Genomic DNA, 25603 nt, shown 5'->3' on the forward strand with positions numbered 1-25603 from the left:
GTCTCTATTTATAGATGGGCTTAGATAAGAGTCTCATCTCTAATATAAGAGGTTCATATTTATTAAATTTTTTATAAATAAAATAAAAAAGTCAAATTATAGATCATAATTCATTAAATTTTGAAATTAATTAAGTTAGAGAAGAAAAATGAAAACTTCTTACCCTATATTGGGCTCTAATAACATGGTAACCTTTCGAGAGGCCTACAAATCTAAAGACTCCACAAAATTTGATGTTTAAATAGTTGATTTGATAGCTCTTAAAATGTAGATTATCATGGTGGTATTAAAATTAATCATACGTACATGGATTGACAAAAAAAAATAGTTAATGTCGAGAAACATTAAGTTTTAACCTATAATAGGCATGAACTTCGGTCGATGATAAAATGCTCAAATCAACACCAATTTGGGAATGTAGATAATCGATTTTGATGCCCTCAAAATGAGGAACATCAAGGTTGAAATTGATTTAATAAGTGAGCCACACATCGGCCAAAATTTTTGTCGAAACAATAATGATGTTTGGAGTGTCAGACACTATGGTCCAATCTAATAAGAATAGATCCAAATATCTTGAGTTATATCTAATTCAATCCATCCTTAATTAGATTCAAATCCAATACCCATAATCTAAAAATATACAAATAATTTACTTTCTTGTTTAGTCTACATATTTTAAATTTTTTTATTATTCTTGCAATGTTCTTGAGACTTAATTTCATAATAATTCAAAATAAAAAAATCAAGAAATTCAAGAAAACCAAGAAATTGCACTCATGTCTTAGATGCATATAAAGTTCATCATTTATTTATTTTAATTGCCAAAGAAAAATCTTGGGTTGTCTTATTAATTATGAATACCTCAGTCGTGTTCATGGATTTGATGAATCAAGTGTTTTGCCCCTACCTTGATTCCTTTGTTATTGTCTTCATAGACGATATTTTGGTCTATTCGTGGAGCAGAAAACAACATCGAAATCACTTGCAGATCGTACTTAGTACACTCAAGGAACACCATCTGTATGTGAAGTTCTCTAAGTGGGAGTTTTGGCTCAAGGAGGTTATATACTTGGGTCATGTGATCTTGAAGGATGGTGTTGTTGTAGACCCTGCCAAGGTAATTGAGCCTTTCTAATCGTTGTTTTGATATAACATATTAAAAAAAATTATTTTAGCTAAGCAATTTTGGATGATTTTGAAGGTGAATGCAGTCTTAGATTGGGAGCAACTGAAGAACGTTTGTGACATTCAGAGTTTTCTTGGATTATCGGGCTATTACAGACATTTTATCCAAGACTTCTCATGGATAGCTATGCCGATGATGAAACTTCTGAGGAAGGAAGACAAGTTTGAGTGGGACGCCAAGTGTGAGGAGGGTTTTCAGATCTTGAAGATGAAGCTCATGTCAACCCCAGTTTTGGCTTTATCGTCCGACAATGGAGGTTTTATGGTTTACACCGATGCCTTAGGTGCTGGTTTAGGATGTGTTCTTATGCAGCATGACAAGGTTATTGCTTACGCATCTCATCAGCTTAAGATTCATGAGAAAAATTATTCCATTTATGATTTAGAGTTGGTGGCAGTTGTCTTCGCATTGAAGATATGATGCCACTATTTGTATGGAGAGAAGTTCAAGGTATTTTCTGATCATAAGAGTCTAAAATACTTGTCCTCATAAAATGAGCTCAACATGAAGCAACAAAGATGGTTGGAGTTTCTCAAGGACTATGATTTTGACATCTCTTACCATCTAAAAAAGGCCAACGTGGTAGCAAACACGCTTAGTAGGAAGACAGGAGGCATTTCAACCAGCTCGTTGGGAGCAAGATGAAAATTTTTGGAAGATTTCGTGGCTTAGAAGTCTTTTGTAGTTGATGCGGGAGTGATTCAGTTGTCCAGTGTGATTGTCCAATCTGATCTTATCGCTTGGATCATCGAAGCCCAGAAGGAAGATCCCTAGTTTCAGAGATTGCTGGTTGTTGCTCAAATAGAGCATTCATCCTTTAGATGGGAAGAAGATAGAAGTATATCGATGGAGGAGTGTATTTGGGTTCCCAATAATCCCAAATTGAAGAGTTGTTGAAGGAGGCTTATAGAGCCAAGTACACCATATATTTGGCCAGTACTAAGATGTTTAAGAACTTGTGAATAAGGTATTGGTGTAATGGAATAAAGCAGGAGATTGTGATGTATGTAGTTTTAATAGTTTCTGAATAATGCTATATATATTATGGATTTATATAACCTGATTGTCGTTTCTTTTTGAAAGGTTTGTCTGGAGATGTTTGACTTGCCAGCAGGTCAAGATTGAACATCAAAGACTAGGTGGTATGATATAGTTGTTGGAGATCTTGCAGTGAAAATAGAAGGAGATCGTGATGGATTTTGTTGTAGGTTTACCTAGGACTCAATGCCATCACGATGTGATTTGGGAGATTATCGTCAGACTCACCAAATTGGCACACTTTTTATCGATCTCGATTAGCCAATCATTAGACAGTCTAGCGAAGTTATACATTCGAGATATAATTCATTTGCACAATATTTCCTTATCGATTATATCTGACTAAGACCCTCGTTTCACTTCTCGGTTTTGGAGACAGTTACAGACAACTCTGGGTATGAAGCTAAAATTTAGTATAACTTTCCATCCTCAAACAGACGAACAAAAAGAGTGTACGATACAGACCCTTGAAGAAATATTGTGAGCATGCATTCTCGATTGGAAGAGCGATTGGGACACGCATTTAGCACTAGCTGAGTCCGCGTATAATAATAGTTATCACACTAGTATTGAGATGGCTCCTTGTAAGGCTCTTTACGAGTGACCTTGTCGATCCTTAGTTTACTAGAATGAGGTTAGTGACCGTGCAGTGGAGTCACCTATCATTTTACAACATTACAAGGAGCAAGTTCAAAGGATTCGTGATAGATTATGTGCGGCTCAGAGTTGACAGAAGAGTTACACAGATAGAAGGTGCAGGGAGTTCGCTTTTGCAGTAGGAGATTTTGTATTTGTCAGGGTGTTTCCTACTAAAAGTGTGTTCCAGTTCGGGAAGAAGGAGAAGTTGAGTCCTAGATATGTTGAACCGTTTGAGATTCTAGCTAGAGCGAATAGGTGAGACAGCATATCATGTAACTTTACCTCCTCAGTACTCACAAATATATGATGTTTTTCATATGTCTATGCTAAGGAAGTATGTTCTGGATGTCTCACACGTAATCCAATACGAGGATGCAAGCATTAGAGAAGATTTAACTATTGAAGAGAGTCTCACAATGATCATTTATTAGAAGGAATAGGTATTTAGGACGAAGCCTATTCCCTTAGTGAAAGTATGATGGCAACATCATGGTATCGAGGAGTGCACTTGAGAACCTGAAGCTAGTATGCAGGAGAGATATCCTCATTTGTTTTGAGTCTCACTTATATCAAATTTTGGTGATGATTTTTTTTTAAGGAGGTAGGATGTAAAACCTGAGATTTTTTGGATTATTAAAATAAATAAATGATGGATTATTGATGTGATTATAACTATAATTATGAATTATTGATTTTCTAGATTTTCTTGATTTCGATTAATTATGAACCTTTGTCTCAAGTTATGAATAATATTTTAATAATAATTAAAAAAATAAATTATGGAGATTATATGAGATTGGTGTGGTTTGGATCTTGAACTTCAGTTATGGATCCAAAATCTCTATTTGATCTCGGGTGTAGCTTGGTTTGGATCTAATGGTTATGGATTGGACCCACATAGGGGACATCCTATGGGGACCCCTATTTGGATCCAAGAGTCCATATGTAGAATATATTATAGTTTTAAATTCATACCAATAAATCAAATAAAAATAAAAAGGATGATAATTAAGATTTTAATTTTAAACTCATTTTTAAAACAATAATTAAAGGGGTTAAGACGGTGGGACGTCCCACACCTCTAGAAAAGTCCACATAAGTTTGAACATGCTAGAGTTAGTTATTGAAAAGTCAAACCTAATTATTTTATTTAAATAAAATTAGAGAAAAAATTAAATAAGTAGAAAATTGAAGTATAGAAGTTAAAAAAATTTCTAGAAAGGACTCCTCTCCCCCTCCACAAGATTTTGGAGAGGGTAGGTCCTTTCTCATAAGGTTAGGGCTGTGGAGAAGGGATATAAATACTCCCTCTCACTTTCTCAGAAAAATCTCTTTCTCTCTTCTTTTTTTCTTTTTACTTGTTGCTTTTTCTCTTCTCCTAAAACATCTAGGTGATCTAGAGCAGGGTTGTGTATCCATTGAACCTGCACATACTTTAGTAGTTGTGGTGGTGTAGAGATCAAACTACCCAATTTTTTGGTTGTTTTCAAGATCTATCAATTTTTTAGGTAAGATTTACATAGTAGATGCTTTTTACATGCATTAAGCTTGCATATCTGAGTTATTTTTATTTTCAGTAGTATATTTACATATCTTGATCTTGTATACATATTTTCTTTGTTGAAGAAATTGTTATTGGATTTGAAGAGGATGAATCATGAGTTTTTCATAAAAATGATTTTAAGAAACATAACTAAATAGGGTTTCTTCGATGTTTTGTATTAGATTCAATAATATCGTGATTATTGATGGTGTTATTCATAAGTTAATCTATATTGAATCTGATCAAATCTAAAATAATGAGATTTCAAAGGGTTTTTTATCATAAAAAAAACTTTTACAAAAACATTTTCTGAGAAATCCAAATCTATGACGACTGATATGTTATTCTCAATTAGTTTTGAAAATAAATTGATATCTCTTATAATATTAGTCCAAAAAATCTAAATAAGATCCATATTATGATCTACGCATCTTTATCTTAAATTTACTTGTTTTACGTATTTTGGATTCATATTGAGGAAGAAACAACCATTTTAACAGAGCTCCAGTTTCTGGCTCTTGTTACTGAACTGTTTTGACCCATCTTTGATAAAAGATATAAACGCCCAAGAAAAATGACTCCAAATATTTAAAAAATATTTTAGATAAATATTAACACATAATAATAGACCACGTAAAAAGGGTTTGATAAGAAACATTCTAATTAAATTCCAAGAAATACATTAATCTGATGAAAATCTTGTAATTTACAGATTCTAGATTGAAACTCTATCAAAATAGGGTTCCGTAAAAGTTTTTTAATTATTTTTGTGTTTACTATTCTTAAAATTGGTTTGTTGGGTTGTGTTCTAGACAGCTATAAGCAGACACATTAAAAATATCATGATTTAATATGCATTTTGCTATTCTTGATAGATTTTATAAAAATAGGTCATCAGGGGTCCAAATTTTCTCTGATGACTTATGCTTGTAATAAAGTAGTAACATGTTTGGATCTTATGGTTTTAATATATTTCTAACATATGCTGCATATTATTACTGTTTATAAACCTTATTGAATCATAAATAAAGGGCTAAACATCTAAACAAAATCTAAACAGTAATCTATGCAGGTTAAAATTGATAGAGATAACAAAATCTTGATTACCTTATTAATTGATTATTTTATTCATTTCCAACAGAGAGTGCCTTTGTTTATATAATCATATACATCATGTTTAGCTTGTTTAATATTTTAATTTATGATTGCCTTAATAAAGATTTAATGAGTTATGATTGAGAGAATCAAAACCCCGATTTCTCAGAAATTGATTTAGGGTTTTGAGTGCTTTCTTATATTTTGACTCTTCCAAATGCGTATGTTGTTGAGATGTGATGTTTACAAACTTTGTGCAACAGGAATGTTATCATCGCAAAATTTTACTTTTGCAAGTCAAACTGACCTTTGAAAAAGATTTTGAAAATAACTCGCCTCCGTTTTTAAAATGCAGGATAATTCCGAGGAATGGGACTTGCCTATCGGTACGAGGTTCAACCGTTCCTGGCGCCTTTACCAGGTGTAATCGAACCAAGGATCAAAAGTGTGATTAACTTTGCTAAACTTGTCTAAATCGTGTTCTATTTCCTAAATGCACAAAGAATCAGGCATGTGCTATGAATTTTCAGAAAATACAGATTTGAAAACATGATGTTTGCTTTGAATATTTGAAATACTTGGAAATTCTTTGAGAATATGGCGCTTTGAAAATCGTGAATCATGGTGAGAGAATATTTCTGAGGAAAATGAAAATCAATTTCTTAAGAATCTAGAGGTTTTGTGAAAATCAATTTCTGAGAAAACATGAAATGACTAAGAGAAGATTGATTTCTTTGAATTTGAACTTTGAAAAATACTTGAAATACCATTTGAAAGCTCAGAGTTTTGAGAAAATCAATTTCTGAGTAAGACTTAGAAAATTTTGAGAAAATCGATTTCTCTGGATTGGAATTGGAGTTTGCAAATTGAATGAAATGAATGGATATGGATTTGAAAGATATTTCTTTGAGAAATTGAGAAAATCCTTTTGAGTTTTGAAAAGTGCAGTGCATTTTGAAGTTAGCCTAAAAGTGTAGGCTGAATGTGGCTAATACAAAAATCACAAATCTGGGTCTCATTCATATTCTGACTATGGCCATAAATACGAATTTCACCAAGTTTGTCAACTCTCTAAGAGCTTGTGCATGTGCCATTCGTGTAGACCATGGTGGATTTGTAAAAAAATATGCATGAATGATGCATTCATCAAATATTAAAATTTGCAGAATTAAACTATATGCAATGCAAATCCTAATCTAAGCAGAAATTGAAATTCATATTCCAAAGTTTACATTTAATTTACATCACTAATTGAATTTAAATACAGGAAAATAACATCTTCAATATCATTGCAAAACTAGAAAACTTGTTAGTGAAGATATGTTGGCTTTTCTAGATTTATCTAGTAATATCTAGAAGTTACTGGATTTTGCTAGATATAAGCCTTTTTCCATGATTCCCTGAGATAAACAAAATGAAATAAGAAATAAAATTAAAGAAATATGAAAATGAGATTTGAAAATTCAAAATTGGGGTCAAAATGACCAAAATACCTTTGATAGCAAGACTATGGCCTTCAAACCAGGGTTTTTCAGAAAGATATTTTGAAAAAATGAGGTTTTGGAATTCAAATGAAAATAAATCAAACATAAAGTGATGTGATAAGATCAAAAATAAGAAAATCTAGGTTAGGGATTTTGAAATTGAGGTCAAGTGACCAAAATGCCTCTGATAGCAAGACTATGGTCTTGAAATCAGGGTTTTAAAAAAATATTTTGATAAAAACTTTGGGTTTAGGATTTAAATAAAATCAAATAACAAGAAAATCGACCATGAAGTGTCCTAACATGATTCTAAACATGAAAAAACCCTAAAAACATGAACTTGTGCATGAAAAACTAAAAATATTACAAAAATCATGATTTTGGCAGTGTTTTGGGATCCTACAAGCACCCTGTTTTGTAATTTAATTCATTCAAGCATCAAATGGATTTCAAAATTTATAAAAATCAGCACCTGCACTTGTTATTACCCTAAAATCATATTAAAATCATAAAAATATATTTTTGACATTATTCCAATTCAAAAATTGCATTAAAACCCTAAAATGTGCTATTTTACCCTATGGTCACATACCAGTTTCAGTGCCAGACCCAAATAAGGAGTCAATTTACCATAGAAATTCCTGAAAATTTACAGAGTCAAACTAGACAAAAAAATACAAAACCTCTTTTTTACATATTGGGAAAATCATCTCCGGTTTGGGAGATATCATTCTGGCAATCTGGACTTAAATTTAATGAATATAAAATTGATTAAAATACGCCTTTCCAGTTGAAAATACAAGGAAAAATAGCAAACTTCATCAAACATTTCTGCGATTTTAGCAGTGAATAGCATACATAAAAACAAACAACTTTCCTTTTTACATATCATGAATCGGATCTACGGTTAAGGATCTATGATCAATACAAGTTGAATTAAGGTTTTAGTAAATCATAACGAGTTTTAAAACATGGATCCGAATTTCTGACAGAGGAACAATAGTAAAAAAAATATAAAAATACAGAAAAATTACAATAAATACTAGGCATTAACATAAATCTACTGCACTTTACGGATCTCAAATCAGATATCAGATGAAAGAAATAATGCATATGCAAGTTATACTTGAATTTGAACAATGATTTTAATCAACAGAAATCCTGATTTGACTTTCTATTTTATTAATAGGGTTCTCGAATCCCAAAACGTCTGATTTTTTACAGAAGCTTACTGACATATCCGTGTATCACATATAAAAAAATTAGTAATTTCTAACAAGTATTTAAATGTGAAATAACATACTTTTTACAGATCTAGAATTGAAACATATGAAAATCTAAGAAAACATTAAAGAAAGCATGATTTAACCATGAAAAACCATAAAAATTACCTAAACAGTAAAATAAAATTGATTTTAATGTTGGAATACATGTAATAAACATTAATATGCTAAAAAATAAAAATAAAACCGGGAATCCATGGCTAAAGTTAATTTTTACCTTTGAAATCATGGATTTAATCCATTTAACAGATAAATCTCATGTTTTCTTGGTTAAGAACATGAAAAACAATATCATAAACGATTCTAATGGATTAGAATCATAGAACACAACATGTAATAAGGTTAGATCATCTTCTTGGATTGAGCTTGAGGTTCTTGAGGTTGATTCCATGGTTTAATCCATGAAAGGGGAGGCGCCAATGGTGGAATCCATGTTAAAACATGGAAAAATATTAAGTAACAAAATTTATGAAAAACCTTACCTTGAGGTTGCAGCTGCAATGGAGGAAGGAGGAAGGGCTGGAGAGAGGAGAGAGAAGCTCCAAGAATCCCAAAAGAAGAGAGATAGGGGGTCGACCTCTCTATGGGCCTCTATTTATAAAAAAAAAATAGGTTTAAATCCAGAGTTTTGGAAAAGTTGGAGTCTAAAGGGGGGGGGGGGGGGTTTCTAGAAGATTACCTAATTACCCCTAACCTAATTAACCTAATTAAGATCTAATTAGACTTCTAATTGTCCTAAAAAACCTCCAAATGTGGTGCCACCTAGTGTGGGCCCACATTTGTTTTTTTTAAAGCTTTAATTAAAACTTTTAAAAACTAATAGTTAAAAGCCAAAGTTAAAATGGATTTTCGAAATGAATTTTGACTCTTCTAAATCTCTAAACTAACTAGGACACTTACTAACCCTAGTCTAACCCTGACTTTATCAAACGTGGCTCCACTTAGAGTGGGCCCCGCTCGAATTTTCAAAAATGATTTTAAAACTTGAAAATGAAAGGTTTTTCAAAAGATATTCAAAAGTAGATTTTGAGACTAAAGGTTTTGAAATCGTACAGAGTTATGACTGGGTTAGAACTCCTCCAGATATGGTGCCAACTAAGTGGACCCCACATCGAAGTTTTGAAAAACTTAAAACAAAGGCTGAAAATGATTTTGAAAAGGGGTTAAAAGCGATAGTTGAAATTCAAAGTTTTGAAAATAGAGTTCTAAGCGAACTGGAACTCTGGGCTAGAGTTCTGAACCAATTAGGACTCTGAGATTTTATATTTTAAAAGCCAAATAAAGGGGGTTTTGAAAGAAATAAGTTAGAAAACACAGTCAGGGTTAGAGTCCTGACTCAACCGAAACTTTGAGATAGAGTCCTGAATTAACTGGACTCTGTAAAATGACCTAATTTTTGAAAAAGAAATGAAAATAGAAGTAAAAACAGACTTCAGAACAGTCTTCTGACTAGATTAGAACTTTGGGATAGATTTTTTTTTTTGGTATTTTATGAAAAAATAGATGAAAGAATTTGTGAAAACAATGAAGATAACGACAAGTATTGAAATCAGAGCAAATTTCTAATCCAACTGGAACTCTTGGGACAGAGTCTTAATTGAAGTATGACTCTCAGAATTTAGGATTTTCTGAGAAAACGAATGAGAGAATTTTGAAAAACAAGATACAATTAAAATTCGGTTTAGATTCCTGATCTGATTAGGACTCTGAAGAGGAGTCCTAATTCGACTAGAACTCTAAAAATTTTTGGTTTTCTGATAAACAAATGATGAGATTTAAACAAAGCTTTTGAAAACCAGTGAAAATGAAGTACGAAAACAAACTTTGGATAGTGTCCTCATTCGATCAGGACTCTGGGATAGAGTCCTGATTTGATCAGGACTCTGGGATAAAATCCCAGAATTTTGAAATTTCATGATAAAGGTATAACAATTTTGATTCCTGAAGAGATAAATAGAAGTTTTTTTTAAAAATTCTCTCAAAATTGAAATCTGGGTCAGAGTCCTGATCCAACTAGGACTCTTTAAATAGAGTCCTGGGTCAACCAAAACTCTGAGTTTTTGACTTCTCTTTGAAAGATTTGATTAAAAACAGGTAAGAATAACGATGAAAGATGGAGTCTTGATTCGATTAGGACACTGAGAAAGAGTCCTAATTCGACTGGGACTCTAGAATTTTGGCCAAAATCAGAGGATTTTGATAGGTTTTCTCAAAAGTAGGTGAAAAGGGTAGTAAAAAATAGAGTTCTAATCTGACTAGGATTCTAGAAAAAGAGTCATGATCCAACTAGAATTCTGGAAAAGAAGTCTTGATTGGACTGAGATTCTAAAATTTTGGCCAAAAATGACGAGAATGGGCAAGGATATGACTATAGCTGGTTTAAAATCAGAATAGAGTTTTAAAAAGATTCAAAAAGATAAAAATACAAAGTCCTGATCCAACTAGGACTCTGATTTTTTTTTAGATTTTTGATAAATAAAGGAATCCAAAAGCGACATCACCTAAATGGGTCTTATCTGAGAATTGAAATCAATTGAAATTGAGTTTAAAATGAATCCAGATTATTTTCTGAGAAAAACACTTCAAAATATAAGATTCTGGAGGTTGGCAAATGGTAGAATGTTGATTCAAAACCCAGGTTTTGAAATTGACTTTAAAAGAAAAGTTTTAAAAGCTCGAATCTGGATTTAATATTTTGAAAACAGGAGTTCTGGATCTCGATGATGAGATGCAATGAAATGATATGTCGAATGCATGCAATGATATGCAGTGACATATGAAATGTAAACACTGGATGAGGGTGAAAATTTGGGGTGTTTACAGATGCCCCTCTTTGCTACTAAGCCAATTGAAGGCTGAGCTTAGTGGCAAAGAAAAACACACCAAATTTGTATTATAAAAATGCCATAGTTTGGAGAATCTGACCAGGTATGAAGGAATATGCTTGGATGATGGAAAATGGTAGGTATGGAATGGAGAATAAAGAAGAAGATTCACCTCACCAAAATGAGGCTCAGGCTTGGCCCTTAACCTGGATGGGACGAGAAAATACCTCGTAGAAGAACGAGGCTCATGTTTGACCGTTAACCTGATCAGGAACGATACCTCATGGAAAAACGAGGTTCAGGCTTAACCCTTAACCTGAAAGGGGACGGTACCTCATGGAAAAACGAGGTTTAGGCTTAACCCTTAACCTCAAAGGGGATGATACCTTGTGAAAAACTGAGGTTCAAGCTTAACCCTTAACTTGAAAGGGGACGATAAACGGAATCCTTGAATAAAGAAACCATGATGGGACCTTCGAATTTTGCACAATAAATCCGAGAGAAGTTTGCAAAAGGAAGAAAGGGGGTTCCCTAAAGCTTGAAAAGGGATTGATCTTGGACATCTCATTGCTGAGACTGAAAATGGCTTTTAATACAAATGACCTTTTACAGAAGAATTCAGGTTTAACCCTTACCTTGAACAGGAACTGTCTATGGTGAGACAATGGGGAACACAAGGAAGTGTGTAAATCTGAGAGCCCAGGCACTCAGATCAAAACAAGAAGAGAAGGATCTTGGGCAACTCCCGTCATCCGATCCTAAAAGGGATAAGAACAACACCTGGATACATCAAAATAGGTATCAAGCTCTCACTTCCTGTCAGGATAACTTGAAAAGATTGCCAATAAGATAAAAATGGTAGTTGATTGAAAAATGATTGAAATATAAGTATATTTATATGAAAAATATTTCTTCTTTTCTACCTGAAGTATTACCTCCAACTGGACTTAACTTCGTAAAATTAAGATTTGAATTCAAATTGCTTGCAATTGACTTTTTTTTAAGGATGCTAGCAATTTCCTTGATATGAACGGAAAAGAAAGAATTCTCATTGTGAAAGCAATTGGTGAAAGGATATTGATAAAAGAATTTCACAAAAAAAAAGAAGATTCTTGGTAGATTCGGCAGTTTGATATCCTAGGATTCTTTTCGCATGATGGTTTTTCTGCCTGTACTCTTTTTTTTTGATAGAATTGGAGCTCTCTTGGGTTTCTGGGGAGTTTATTACATCATCCTTCATTGTGGAGATGTCCTAGCTTTTTCTTTCTTAAAAGGGTACGTCACAAACTCCATCATCTTGGAGATGTTCGGATCCTCCTTTACCTCAGGGATTATATTGACGATATTGGCTCATTGGCTGATGATCTCTTGATGATAGCTGAAATTAAATATCTTTTAGGGTTTGTCGGGAGGCTCATCGCAGTTGCCTTCATCTTGACGATGATCTGAACTCTCTCTGGAAGGATCCGTCTCAAACTCCTTCATCTCGAAGATGATCCATTTTTTCTTTGGCCCCGGGGGTCTAACTCGCATAATTCGTCTTCAACTTGACGACAATTGAGAGATCCCTTTTGCAGATATTTAATTGCAGTTTTAAGTGATTGAAGAGATATAGGAATTGAATGGATTTCTCTGTATCACCTAGGAAATTTTGACTGCCTTTTCTTTACAAGAATGATCTTTAAAAATGTGCCATTGACTGCGATCAATATCGATCACTTATGGCTTCGCATCAATATTGAATTTTCTTTTCTCGCCATATCAAGGATTTATTCTTCATCCCTTTGGTTGGTCAATAGAAAGAATTTGGATTTTGAATCCTTCTTCGCAAAAGCTTCGCTCTTTTGGAAGTAATACTGAAGGTAACTTGAGGTAATTCTTTGTGTAATAAAAGATTTCTTGGAATCAACAACTATTTTTCATGACAAATTGGCAAAATATTCTTGGAATTCTTGGCGAAAGAAATCACTTGAGTTCTAAATGACACATCCGTGGCTAGATTCTCCTCTCCTTTCCCCAAAGGAGAGACTTAGGCTTGACCCTTACCTGAACGGGTAATAAAAAGATACTCCTATCTTCCCTGAAGAGGAGGTGTTTGCAAAATGAACTTTCGAAGAGAAATAAAGTTTTCGTCAAAACTCCCTATTTCTAGGCTTCTCTTATGGAAAGAGGGCTGCTAACAAAGGTTGGAAGGATATCATAGAGGAGCGAGTCCATCACACTCTCCCTGGAAAAAGGGTCCTCGATGATGGGGGTGGCCTAACAAAAGGCATTTAGGGTTACAAGGAGGACGAGCTTCCGTCGAAACTCTCCCTGGAAAAAGGGTTCCTTGTGTGACAATAAAGATTGTTTTGCAAACCGTTCGTGAAGCGCGAGTCTCTTTAAACACTTCCTAGAAAAAGGGGTTTAACGAACGAACAATAAAGACATGCGAAAAGAACGAGCTCCCTTGAACTCTCCCTGGAAAAAGGGTCCTTCGCAAGAGAAAATGATTGATGATTGATTTTGAACTAATAGACAGATGAATTCGACATAAAGGTCGAATTTTGAAAGACTATGATTGCAGGATATGACTCGAAGGTCGGACAAACATGATCAAATTTGATAGAATTTGATAACCTAAAAGTTTGCTTGATAACACGAATGACCAGAGGTTTGATAAGATTGGTGACCTGAAGATCAGATTGACAGAATGGGGTGACTCAAAGGTTTGATAAGGATTGTTCGGTTCGCAGATATGAAGATTAACATTGAGTCTAATCCCCAATGTGAGATTTATGTTGCGACCAGTATGAAGACTGAACTTTGACAAAGTACCAGTATGAGCACTGGATTTTAAAAGATTACCAGTCCGAACACTAGATTTTGAAAGATCATCAGTACGAGCACTTGGTTTTAAAAGGACACCAGTACGAGCACCGGATTTTAAAAGAGTACCAGTACGAGCACCGGATTTTAAAAGATTACCAATACGAGCACTGGATTTTAAAAGACTACCAGTACGAGCACTGAATTTTAAAAGATTACCAGTACGAGCACTGGATTCTAAAAGATTACCAGTAGAAGCACTGGATTTTAAAATACTACCAGTATGAGCACTGGATTTTTGAAAGATTATCAGTACGAGCACTGAATTTTAAAAGACTACCAGTACGAGCACTGGATTTTAAAAGGTCACCAGTACGAGCACTGGATTTTGAAAGATTGCCAGTACGAGCACTGCATTTTGAAAGATTACCAGTACAAGCACTGGATTTTAAAAGATTACCAGTGCGAGCACTGGATTTTAAAAGATTACCAGTACGAGCACTGGATTTTAAAAGATTACCAGTATGAGCAGTGGATTCTAAAAGATTATCAGTACGAGCACTAGATTTTGAAAAATTACCAGTATGAGCACTAGATTTTTGAAAGATTATCAATACGAGCACTGAATTTTAAAAGACTACCAGTACGAGCACTGAATTTTAAAAGATTTTCAATTGATTGTGATGGGGGATTTTCAATCTTCACCCTTACGATGACTTGGACGACTGTCAGGGTCTCAGGATTCATCTCTTATCCTGAATGAGAACTTGATGCAAATGCAAAATGGGAGCAAGCGAATACAAACAAATCCAAATGAATGTAGATATTATGAGAGTAAATGCGAATGAATGTGAATAAGCAAATGATGAAATATTTTATTTGATCTTGCCTGTACATAGGGTGTTTTGAATAAAAGATAAATTTATAACAAAAATGCCCCAGTGTATGCTGGGAGGAAAAGGAGTATTCTGATAAAAGAATAATTGATCATTTATTGGAGAAAATTCATTGAGGAATACAGAGGATAGAATAGAAGTTTTCTAAGTGTAGAATTTCTTCAAATGTCGGGCATTGATAGGATCAGGTAATTCTACTCCGTCTGCATTAATCAGACGATATGAATTACGTGGTAATGCTTCTTTCACCACGTAGGGTCCTTCCCAGTTTGGTGACCATTTGCCATGTGGACGATGCTTGAGATGAGTCGTTGATCTAAGGACCAGGTCATTAACTTGGAATCTTCTTTCGATGACTGACTTGACATATTGCCTTGCTATCCTCTGACGATAAGACTGAGCGTGTTTTGCTGCTTTGAGTCTTTTCTCATCAAGTAGATCCAGTTGTACCAATCTCTGTTGTTGATACTGGTCAAGTGGTAGCTCTAGAAGAGATGCAAATTTAAGAGCGGGTTTTTGAACATGAAGCGGTAACACCACCTCGATCCCATAAACAAGCTCTGAAAGAGTTGCATTGGTCGAGGTTCGAATAGTGGTTCGATATGCCCAGAGTGCATCATGGATTTTCTCGTGCCAATCACGACTCGTCTCAACGGTTCTTTCCAAGATGTGGATCAAACTTTTATTTGTGACTTCTGCCTGACCATTCCCTTGGGGATAATAAGGAGCTAAAAAATGATGATGAATTCTGAATTTTGAACAAAAGATCTTAATTCTCTCATTATTGAAATAAGTACCATTATCTGACATAATGTCGTGCGGTATCCCGAAATGACAAAGAATATTCTTATGAATGAACGAGACCACATGTCGACCTTCCACTGTACGCAAAGTGACAGCTTCAACTCACTTGGTGAAATATTCTTTGCGGCAAGGAAATATTTATGACCATTGGAAGCGGAAGGAGTGATGGGACCTACGACATCGAAGGCCCACATAGAGAATGGCCATGGAGACATGACTGATTGCAGGTACGTAGCTGGCGCATGAATAGAAGGTGCGTGCACCTGACATTGAACACACTTCTTTACAAAGTGATAGCAATCTTGCTGCATGGTTTTCCAATAATATCCTACTCGAATGATCTGCTTAACAAAGGTTTGGTAGCCAACATGACCACCACAAATGCCTTCATGCGCTTCTCGCACGACTTCTTTGACTTCTTCTTTATCTAAGCACCTGAAATACTCAAAATTGAACCCACGACAATAAAGAACATTGGCAAGAATAAAATAATGGGTGGACATATGCTGAATTGCTTTTTGCTCCTTCTTTGACAGTTCTGGTGGAAGCTCACCAGTTTCAATGAAGTTTTTAATATCTTGATACCAAGGCTTTTTCTTATGTTTCGCCTGGTTAACTTGCATTACTGTAATGAAGGCAGGTTGGTCAAGTCTGTCAATTTCAAAAGAACAACAGGATTCTCCGCTTCTGAAAGACATAATGGAGCCTAGGCTAGCCAAACCGTCAACTATTTGATTAAACTTTCTTTTGATATGGAAAAGCTGAAAGTCATCAAATTTGTTGATGAGGGCTAGAACAATCTTTTGATAAGGAAGCAACTTCGGGTCTTTTACCTGCCATTCAACTTTGACTTGGCTGACGACGAGTAATGAATCACCGAAAGCGTATACTCTCTTAACATTAAAGTCTTGCAGAATTCTCATACCTTGTATTAAATCTTTATACTCAGCCATATTATGAGTGCACTGAAAATCAAGTTTCAGAGAGAAAGGGATAATCTTTTTTTCTGGTGTAATTAGTAAGATTCCAATTCCTATGTCGGCCATGTTCTTGAAACCGTCAAAAAATAGATTTCAAACTGGAGACTATTGGATATTATGGATGCGTTCATCAGGGACATCATCCTCTGTTTTTACATCTTCTGACAAAGGAAAATCGGCTAGCTAGTCGGCAATAGCTTGGCCTTTAATTGATTGTTGAGAGACATTCCAAGTCATACTGCATTAATAGAACTTGCCATTTGGCGATCCGTCCACTGAGAAATGGTTGCTTGAGAATGTACTTGAGAGAATTAAGCTTTGAGAGAATCTTAACTTCTGATGTTAACAAGTAATGTCTCAACTTCTGACACATCTAAACCAGTGCTAGACATGTCTTTTCTATTTGAGAGTACTTCTTTTCATAGTCAATAAAAGTCTTGCTTACATAGTAGATGGCGTGCTCAATCAGACTGCTTTTCTCGTACTGTGCCAAGAATCCACCACAAGCGGCTTGGTTAACTGAAACATACAGTCAAAGAGGCTTTCCCAATTTTGGTGGCTTCAGAATGGGTGGGTTAAGAAGATACTTCTTGATACGCTCAAACTATTGCTGACACTCTAGTCCCCACTCAAACTTCGCTCCTTTTCTGAGTAAATGATTGAAAGGCTCACATCTCATAGCGAGATTGGATATGAATCGCCGAATTGATTGCATACGTCCCTAAAGACTATGCAATTCCTTAAGAGTAGTTGTAGGTGGCATGTCAATGATGGCCTTTGCTTTAGCGGGATCCACTTCTATCCCCTTTTTGCTGAACAAAAAGCCTAACAACTTGCCTGACTTGACTCCAAAGACACATTTCTGAGGGTTGAGCCTTAGCTTATAAAGGACGAGCCGCTTGAAGACCTGACTTAAAGCATCAATATGGTCTTCTTCTTCTTTGGATTTGACTAGGATGTCATCAACATATGCATCCATGGTCTTGTGCATCTGATCATGGAAGATGGCGGCCATTGCGTGCTGATAGGTTGCTCCCGCATTCTTGATCCCAAACAGCATGACTGTATAACAAAAAGTACCCCATGGTGTGGTGAAGGATGTTTTGGATTGGTCACGAGCGGCCAATTTGATCTGATTATATCCAGAATATCCGTCCATAAAGGAAAACATGGCATGACCCACTGTGCTATTGATCAGGAGGTCGATGTTTGGGAGCGGATAATCATCCTTAGGAGTAGCTTTGTTGAAATCACAAAAGTCGATACAGATCCGAACTTTGCCATTTTTCTTGGAAACTGCTATGATATTTGCCAACCAATCTGGATAATTTATTGCTCGAATGAATCTTGCTTTAAGGAAATCCTCAAGTCCTTCCTTGACCTGCTGCTCGATTCGAGAATCCATCTTCCTCAACTTCTGCTTAACTGGTTTTGCATAAGGCTTCAAAACAAGGTGATGTTCCACCAATTTAGGATCTAACCCTGACATATCCTCATAAGTCCATGCGAACACTTCTTGGTACTGCTTGAGAAAATTGATGAGCCTTTCTTTCTCTACTGTGCTTAGACTGGTGTCGATCTTGAGAATTTTAGGACTATCCGCTGAACCAATATTGATGTCTTCAGTTGGATCCTGAACTAGGGTCGATGGCTCATCTTGTTTCTGAATTACTGTAAATTCTGGCAACTCTGGAAGTGATGAGTCAAATTCTGCCACTTCTTTTGGCTGTTTTGTGACCTTACTGTCCTCTGCTTTTGCCCTGAACCAATAAATCTTTGCAGGTTTCGATGTGATTGAAGAATTGATGACTAATCTCTTTATTGATTGGGAAGACATTCTGAAATTTTGAAAAGGAATAGCTTTTTAGAAAAATTTCATTTATCATGGCATAAATTGCATGAAATGAAAAAGGATAAGAACAACGAATTTTGAAGACAAATTGTAGAGGAGTAAGAGAAAGATGGCATCCAGATAGACGAGAAAATTGATAGCTTTATTGAAGACTTAAACTGAAATGACGACATTTAAAATGAACTGAAATGGGACATTGTCTCTGCAAACTGCAGAAATCAAATGAATGAAAAGGAGAAAGACAGATGATAGAAGCTTTTAATGAATCCCCTTAATGAAGACAGTATTTTTGTGAGATCTTTTGCCCATGAATCCCAATCCTGCCTTACGCGGATAATGGTCAGGGATCACTGGCTCTAGCCGGCCATCTCCGTTCTTGCCCAAGCCTTTGAAAGGCTGATAACCATGCTTCAATAACAGGTCAAACCCTTTCTTGGTTCCTACAAACTGCGGGAAAAGAGGATGGTCCTTGAAAGTGTTGTAGTCGAGACGATGCCCAATCTTAAAGAAATATGGCCCTTGCCATCGGACCGTCGCCGTAGTATGCTTCGCCTCTGACCCTGCCTCTAGTTTTAACATTTCCAAACTTTCACTAAGAACAATTTCTTCGCTCTCCCTGATGCTAGGAATATCAACAGTATAGGTCGGCCGAGGAATCATAGGCTGAGGCAGCCTCTCTTCTGGATCTTCCCCCAGGACAGTAGTTATCATGTCGCCTTTAGACCACTTAATACACTAGTGTAGGGTAGATGGCACTGCATTGGCATTGTGAATCCACGTTTGCCCCAGTAGAAGATTATACGTTGGCGGCACATTGGCAACGTGGAAAAGCACTATGTGAACAGAATAGTTGATAAAAAATTTCAGGAAAATCTTGCACTTTGTTGCCTGTCCGTGATTATCAAATCCATAAATGGTGATCGGATCCGGCGTGTATTCTTCTTCTTTTATACCCAGAGCCTTGGCAGTCATTTTGGGGCAAATGTTGAGGCTACTGCCTCCATCTACAAGCACGTGGGGTACAGTCATTCCTCGGGTTCGCACCACAATGTATAGAGCATTATTATGAAATGCATGAGGTTTGGGTAGATCCTCATCTGAGAAAGTTATAGGAGCATTGGTCATGGCCTGATTAACGATCTGAGCCATGTCTTCGGGAGTGATGTCTGGCTTAACCTTGATTTTTTGCAGTAAGTCATCCAAGACTTGCTGATGCTTGGTAGAAGCGCGTGCCAACTCAAGAATTGGGATGTTGGAGCGGGCAATGATCGGTCTTTGCACTGTATCGATCTTCTCTTCTGATGTTTTTTCTTTTCTGGCACGGGTTTGATAAAGTTCTTGGGAAACCATGGCATTCTTTTGGCTACCTCTAGAGATACCCCAGCAGGCTCTTTTGAGACTTTCAGCTTACTGAGAGCTGAAACGAGGTCCATCTTCTGAGAATTGGACTGGGCCTTATATAACACTAAAACCCGATGTTGAATGTCGATATCACTGCTAGGACATGGTTGGATGTGATTTTGAAGCTGGAAAGAATGGTCAGATATCATTGCGGTTGAATGTTGAAAGAAAGACTGATTTAGTATTCTCATTTTCTCATCTTTGGCACCTTCTACCAATAGGTTTTTGTTAATATAATCCTGAATAATATTCTTTAGAACGAAGCAGTTCTCAGTATCGTGTCCCATTGTTCAGTGGAACTTACAAAATCTCTCTTTTATTTTCCCCATGACCACTGGAGGATCGGCTACCTTGGGAAGCTTAATCATGTCATTGCCAAGCATATATTCTAGCACTATTTCGAGGGACTGATCTAGAGGAGTAAATTTGTGATTATAACTCCACCCTTCACGCTTTGTCTTTTCTTGAGGTCTCCACCTTTGATCAAGAGTCTGTTGTGGTTGTTTGTTATACTGAGGGATCGATTTGCCTTTCTGATCATTTTTGTTGGGGTTTAACCCTCCTGACCCATAACTGTGATCTTTCACATTTCCTTTATTCTGATTTCTACTATTATTGGCAGAATAAGTGAAATGGGTTTTCTTCTTTGATTCATGCTGACTGCTGTTCTTGGTGAACATGAAGCCTTCATAAGATCCATTTTTCATACTCAACTCAAGCCATTTGGCTCGTTCTGTCAGTTCTATGAAGGCCCTTGATGAAGAGGTGGAAATCAGTCCCCTTAGGGGTTGCGAGAAGTTGTTCAGGATCAGGGATAGTGCATGTCCCTCTAATATCGAATCACACATCTTGTTATAAGCGGATCTCCACCTATGAATAAAATCCTTGGCTTTCTCATTTTCCTTCTGTTTCAGACTGCAGAGGTGGCTGAGGGTCGGGAGTGCCTCAGCATTGAATAGGAAGCGCTCAATAAATAAATTGACCACTTTGTCAAACTCTTTCAACTCTATAGGGTTAATATGTTTCGAATACCATTTCGCTGCAATACCCTCCACACTGGAAGGGAAACAAAGAAATAAGGCTCGGTTATTCCTCCTGAACCTGAAACATTCTGTAAAGAATAGGACGAGGTGTGCCTTTGGGTCAGCCGAACCATCAAACTTGATAAATTTCTTGGGAAGATTGTCAAGATCATCATCCCCATCCAGTCCATCATAGAAATCTTCACTTGTAAAGACCCTTTTGCCCTTGTCACGGGCCTGCAGATCCTTGACCATCTTTATCACGTCTCAGAGTTGTGACTGAGTAGGGTCATTAACAAACTGATTTCTGGATTTATAAGCTGACCCCTGCCTTTGAGCTGACCTTCTAAATTCCTGGTGAGTTTCATATTCCTCATCAGTATCTCTCACTGATTCTGCCTCATCAGAGGTTTCTTCATGACGACTCTGCTTTTTGGTGATCTTCATATTCTTCTTCACTGTTCGACCTTTGACCTTTTTCTTATTGTGGGTTTTTCCTAAGTTGGCTCCTCTTTTCTCAGACAATAACTTACTCAGCATTCTCTGAAACAACAAATACATATGTGGGTCGATGTCATCATTAGCTTGCTGACTTCCGTTTTCGGCAGATGGTGAAGAGGCCATTTCTTGTACTGAAGCTGACGGGGAACTGATAAGCTGGACTGGTGCGGTTTTCTTGCCTGACCTTGTCTGAACCATATAAGGATGCAAGTGTTCTCTGTAGAGAAAAACTGAGGGTTAGTTGTTGAAAATGGTTTTGAATTTGCTAGATATCTAGTAGACAATTTGAAAGATGTCCCATTACTAGGGACTGAGTCGTTGCTGGAGTCACGACAATTGCGCTGCTATTCTTTGCAAAATAAACAACTGAAAATGCGCCTTGTTACCTAGGCGAGGTCATCAAACCATGATACACTAAAAATTGAAAGAATTTTATTGAAGAAAATATGATTTAATAATAAACTTGACATAAATGAGGGGGACAAACAATTTTCCACCACTCTTGATAATCATTGGACACTCGAGGACCAGGAAAAATAGTGAGAGTAACAAAAGAATCTCATCCATGTCTGACAGAATGGTATGCTCCAGACCACTGATCTGATGTGAGATTGAAATCTGGCAAAATCCCTGATAGTAGATGAATTTCTATGCGCTTCTGTCTCTGAGAGAACTGTCTGACATAACGCTCTGGATGGTAATATGTGTAGAAGAATGGGCAAAGTAGCTTGAACCGCTTGTCGTATGCGTAAGTATATCTGAGAGGTGATTCCTGACGATCAAAGTAGTCTCACACGATTTCTTTCTCTTGAAGGTTGTCGATCAAGAACCAGTATCGTGCAACTGGCAGAAGCTTTTCACCATTGTATCTGAATGAACTGCCTTGGGCTGGCACATGCCGAAGGAACCAAGATTGCAATGCATAGGTGCACCCTTCGACTATAATTGATTCTCCGAGTGTGAAATGGGTCAACTCTCGGTACAAAAAAGCGAGTGCGGCCATGGTTATAGAGAGGCGGCTGGTATGTCAACTTTCCCACCTTCGCAGAAGTTGAACTATCCTGATAACCATGTAATTCCGTCTATCTGGGAGAAGAGTCAGTCCCACAGTGCATAGGACCATCGCATGTTGGATTCTTTCTCTTGTTGTTCAAGATAAAGAACTGACTTCTACAAATGCCCCATACTGCCTGTAGATTTCGAGCAGATTCACATGTTCATTTCCATTCTCCTCGATCAATGGCCAAGACTTGCATCCTGTCATTTGGGCTAAAGCGTCTCAGGGATCCAGACCCTTGACATTGATTAAGAACTGTTTCTCCAATGGATCTTTTGGATGACCGGATGGCTTGGGCAATCCAATGATTTCTGAAAACTCATCCATCAACAAAGTCATTTCTCCCCATGGGAACCAGAAGGTACTAGTACTCGGGTTCCACCGCTCTGCCAGTGCGTGGATCAAATTATCGTTGACTGGCTATTTTCCCATTGCAGATGCCAATTCTAACCCACAATTGCTCAAATGGTCCGGAAACATACGAGAAAAGTTCTTGAGCCATGAATAGTACCACTAGAAAATGAAGGATCCGGTGCTAAGAGTTCGATGTTCTGGAAGACCTTGTCATACCTCATAGGAGATGTGACCCGCAGGGAAGACCGAATCAAGTTGACTGGATGCCATCAGACTGGAAAACATGGAAAATTGGGATAAGACTTGGGAAAATACAAGAATTTTGAAAGAGATGCATGCAGGATAAAAAATGAAGCTGGAAATTCGAGATCCAGAAGAAAGAAAGGATGGAAATCACCTGGAGTTTTGAGGAAAATAGAGGAGAAATTGGAAAATCGTTCAGGGTTTTGAGAAAATACAAAGAAATGCTTCATAAATTGGAAAATAAGGTATTTGAAAAATCGTCCAATATTTTAGAAAAATTGGGGAAAAGTATGACAAAATAAGATGGAAAATGAATATATCACATTTTGCACAAACAATTATGCACATACAACATTCCCTAAGAAACTAACTCTAAATGCATCAATTTTGAAAGAGCTTATAGGACCCTAATCCTGACTCTAGGCTCAGATCATCTGTGTTCAACCATGTTATGCTGATATACCTGAGCCGAAGCCCGATGTACGTGCCATAAGATCAATTTCTTCAGTTCTAGGTTCATGTTTTCCAACATCCTTGAGCGCCTGCCGATATACGTTGGACTATGGCTCTTGGTACATGGCAGGGGGTGTTAGCCCAAATAAGTGGCCCAGTTGTGAGGCTTTATCCTGATCTATGGTTCTGGAAGAAAGCCCAGCAACGTGAAGACCGGGTAGACATAGGTGGGGTGGTTTTTTTGAGAAATGAGCATATGCAAGCAAACATAGGGCTCTAAGACCTAAAGAAGTAGAGTTTTTAAAAATTTTGAAGAAGCAAACATTGTTTTCATACAAATCCTAGATTGAGGAGTGTTGTATTTCAGACATAAGTCTATGTGAGCATGAATAATTCTCCTCAATATGGTCCTACCAAACCATGCCTAGTCTACATGCAATCCATGTCAGCTGGGTTTAAGTCTAGGCTCCTAGGTTCACATGATAACATAAAGTAAAAGTTGACATTCCATGGAACACGATTTTGACAATTTGAACTAAGTAAAGCACATGATTGATCAGGTGAAGACAAGTCCCATCATGGTCGCCAAACTTGTTATTATCGCAAAATTTTACTTTTGCAAGTCAAATTGACCTTTGAAAAAGATTTTAAAAATAACTCACCTCCGTTTTTAAAATATGGGATAATTCCGAGGAATGGGACTCGCCTGTCGGTATGAGGTTCAACCATTCCTGGTGCCTTTACCAGAGGTAATTGAACCAAGGATCAAAAGTGTGCTTAGCTTTGCTCAACTTGTCTAAATCGTGTTTTATTTCCTAAATGCACAAAGAATCAAGCATGTGCTATGAATTTTCAGAAAATGCAGATTTGAAAACATGATGTTTGCTTTGAATATTTGAAATACTTGGAAATTCTTGGAGAATATGGCACTTTGAAAATCATGAATCATGGTGAGAGAATATTTCTGAGGAAAATAAAAATCGATTTCTGAAGAATCTAGAGGTTTTGTGAAAATCAATTTCTGAGAAAACATGAAATGACTAAGAGAAGATTGATTTCTTTGAATTTGAACTTTGAAAAATACTTCAAATACCATTTGAAAGCTCAAAGTTTTGAAAAAATCAATTTCTGAGTAAGACTTAGAAAATTTTGAGAAAATCAATTTCTCTGGATTGGAATTGGAGTTTGCAAATTGAATGAAATGAATGGATATGGATTTGAAAGATATTTCTTTGAGGAATTGAGAAAATCCTTTTGAGTTTTGAAAAATGCAGTGCATTTTGAAGTTAGCCTAAGAGTGTAGGCTGAATGTGGCTAATACAAAGATCACAAATCTGAGTCTCATTCATATTCTGACTATGGCCGTAAATACGAATTTCACCAAGTTTGTCAACTCCCTAAGAGCTTGTGCACGTGTCATTTGTGTAGACCATGGTGGATTTATAAAAAAATATGCATGAATGATGCATTCATCAGATATTAAAATTTGCAGAATTAAACTATATGCAATGCAAATCCTAATCTAAGCAGAAATTGAAATTCTTATTCCAAAGTTTATATTTAATTTACATCACTAATTGAATTTAAATACAGGAAAATAACATCTTCAATATCCCTGCAAAACTAGAAAACTTGTTAGTGAAGATATGTTGGCTTTTCTAGATTTATCCAGTAATATCTAGAAATTACTGGATTTTGCTAGATATAAGCCTTATTCCATGATTCCCTGAGATAAACATAATGAAATAAGAAATAAAATTGAATAAATATGAATCTGAGATTTGAAAATTCAAAATTGGGGTCAAAATGACCAAAATACCCCTGATAGCAAGACTATGGCTTTGAAACTAGGGTTTTTCAAAAAGATATTTTGTAAAAATGAGGTTTTGGAATTCAAATGAAAATAAATCAAACATAAAGTGATGTGATATGATCAAAAATAAGAAAATCTATGTTAGGGATTTCGAAATTGAGGTCAAGTGACCAAAATGCCCCTGATAGCAAGACTATGGCCTTGAAATCAGGGTTTTGAGAAAATATTTTAGTAAAAACTTTGGGTTTAGGATTTAAATAAAATCAAATAACAAGCAAATCGACCATGAAGTGTCCTAACATGATTCTAAACATGAAAAAACC

This window comes from Nuphar pumila, chromosome 5 (genome assembly GCF_984573655.1).
Source record: "Nuphar pumila chromosome 5, dmNupPumi1.hap1.1, whole genome shotgun sequence".
Lineage (NCBI taxonomy): Eukaryota > Viridiplantae > Streptophyta > Magnoliopsida > Nymphaeales > Nymphaeaceae > Nuphar > Nuphar pumila.